Genomic DNA, 2350 nt, shown 5'->3' with positions numbered 1-2350 from the left:
AGAAAATATTTTTACATGGATAAAGGCCTCTGGCCAGCATTCAAATAGAGTTTGATATACACCTCGCGGGTGGAATTGTGCGAATTTAACCAAAGTGTTCAAAGTAGCAAGCAGAAAACAGAAAAAATCCTAAGGCGCAGCAGAGGACTCCGGCTGAGCGGTGCCGGTTGGCGCGGCAGAAGGCTCCGACTGGCCGGTGCCGGATGGCGTGGCCAAGGGCTCTAACTGAACATTGGAGTCGGCCATGCCACCTGGCGCGGCAGGCGGCTCCGTCTGAGCAGAGGGATCGCTGGCAGCAGGCGGAGCATTGGAGTGCTGGAGGACGGAGTCGGTAGCATCCGTCGGAGGAACGGGCGGCAGGTCCGCCCCCACTTGAACGCCTCCAGTAGCGGGCGGCACCTCGGTGCGTGGCTCGTTGCTTGAGGCCCGGTCAGGTTGGGGCTGACCGTCCGCCTCGACCTCCGGCATGTCGACGTCGCTCTCGTCTTCCTCCTCCTCCTCCTCCTCCTCCTCTTCCTCCTCCCCGTCCTCCCCCTCGTCGCTGGAGGCGATGACTTCGGCGGAGTCTTTGCTGTCTTCTGGGTTTAGCCCAAGCCATTCATGCGGAGCTTCACCGCCTTCCTCGACCACCTCCGGGACGAAGACGCTGTTGTCGGTGAACTCGGCGATCGCCGCTGCCCTGCTGACAAGCTCAGCTTCCACCGCCACCAGCTTCTCCTGCGCCTCCAGTCGAAACGTGGCTAACTGGGCTAGATCTAGCCCAGGGTACCACGCCTTGACGAATTCCAAGGCCCGGCGCGCTCCTGCCCGGGCTGCTGAGCCCTTCTAGGCCTCCAGGCGACCCACCGCCACCTCCAGCCAGTCGGCAGTCCGACTTAGGGTGCGTGGGGCCGGCAAGCCTGTCCAGCGGGCGGAGACCGCCTAGGCTCCGATGCGCTGCAGGCGACGTAGCAAGCGTGAGCGGGCCGAAGCCGGGCTTGAATGCTGAGGACCTGTCCAGCAAGGGTCCGGGGGGCATCAGCGGCGATCTGCGCACCCTCTGCCCTTTGCTCCTCGCGTTGGGCCTCAATCATCTGGGTGGCGGCTACAGAATGGCCCGGGAAGAAGTCTGTCCGGGCAGAGGAAGAAAAAGGCCAAGGTTATAAAAAATGACTGATAACTCAAGACAAGAAACTAAGAGAATAGGGCTTACCATCGACCAAGTCCTCAATGCTGCTGAAGCATGCCGTCACCTGGGCCTCCTTGTCGGCCTAGGCAGAGCCCTCGAGCTCAAACTCGACAAGGAGGCTGGTCTCTGCCGTCTCCACCTTCAGCTGGGCCGCCTTGAGGTTTTCCGCCTGTTAGGCAAGTTGGGCGGCCAGGCGGTCCCGCTCCTCCGACAGCTTGCTGCACTCCGCCTCCTTGCCACGAAGGGCGGTCTTGGCTTCGCCCAACTGCTGCTGCACGTCGGCATTAGCCTCTGAAGAAAGAAAGAAAAGAAGAAGTCATCAGTCAAGTGGACAAGATAAAAGAAAGAAATAACCGAGGAGATTCGATCCGACTGCTCAGCAGTCGGCCCGAACCTCGGGGACTACAGCCCGCGGGCGCGCCAGCACGCCCCTGCGAAAAAGAAGTAGCCAACAAGGAAAAAAGAACAACTAAGGAGATTCGGCCCGACTGTTCAGCAGTCGGCCCGAACCTCGGGGACTACAGCCCGCGGGTGCGCCAGCGCGCCCCCGCGAAGAAAGAAGAGAAGAGACTTACGCCGGCTTTCAGCGAGATGGGCCGTCTGCGCCTCCAGCTCCCGAACCTTGGAGTTGTAGGCGGTCGCGCAGAGGTTATGATAATCCTGCAGAAGAAACAACAAAACAAAAATCAGCAATCGGCGACTACAAGTTAAAGTTCCGACCCGCCTGCTCAGCAGCCGGCCCGGAACTTGAGGACTACACCTAGTGGGTGCGCTTGCGCGCCCCCACGAAAGAAGCAAAGAAGAACATTCGGAGAGAAAACCAAAAGAAGGCTTACTCGGTTGGCGGTGCACGACTCCAAGTAGGCCTCGTTGCAGCGCTTGAGTGCCACTGCCTCCACCCGGAGCTTGGCCTGGACGTCAAGGGACGCCTCGTTTAGGGCGCCAGTTCTACCCCGCGTACCCAGCCTGCGGGCACGGCACTGGTCGCCTCGGTGTCAAGGGCTGACGAGCTCAAGGCGCCGGTCGCCTGCGGCCGCGGCGCCGAGGCCGCCTTCTCCAGATAGCGGCGCGTGGGAATGCGGACCGCGGGAACTAGGACAGTTGCCACCACGGTCTCGTCCGGTGGCATCGGCGGCGCCACTGGCTATTCGTCCCGCGGCTCGCCGGCTGGCAGAGGCGGCG

At 61.5% G+C, this 2350-nt stretch overlaps 1 long non-coding RNA gene across 1 annotated transcript; it reads right to left on the bottom strand.

Moving 5' to 3' along the window:
- Positions 1-525: 525 nt before the first annotated feature.
- On the bottom strand, positions 526-2340 carry LOC119341235. The gene is made up of 3 exons (XR_005164988.1): positions 2005-2340; positions 1744-1828; positions 526-1459 (listed from the first exon to the last, which is right to left on the bottom strand). It is a non-coding gene; the product is annotated as an uncharacterized LOC119341235 (long non-coding RNA).
- Between the last annotated feature and the right edge of the window lie 10 nt (positions 2341-2350).

The sequence above is a fragment of the Triticum dicoccoides genome, chromosome 7B, assembly GCF_002162155.2.
Source record: "Triticum dicoccoides isolate Atlit2015 ecotype Zavitan chromosome 7B, WEW_v2.0, whole genome shotgun sequence".
In the NCBI taxonomy this organism is placed as follows: domain Eukaryota; kingdom Viridiplantae; phylum Streptophyta; class Magnoliopsida; order Poales; family Poaceae; genus Triticum; species Triticum dicoccoides.
Note: the sequence above shows the minus strand (reverse complement) of the source record. Positions and strands in the feature narration are given on the sequence as shown.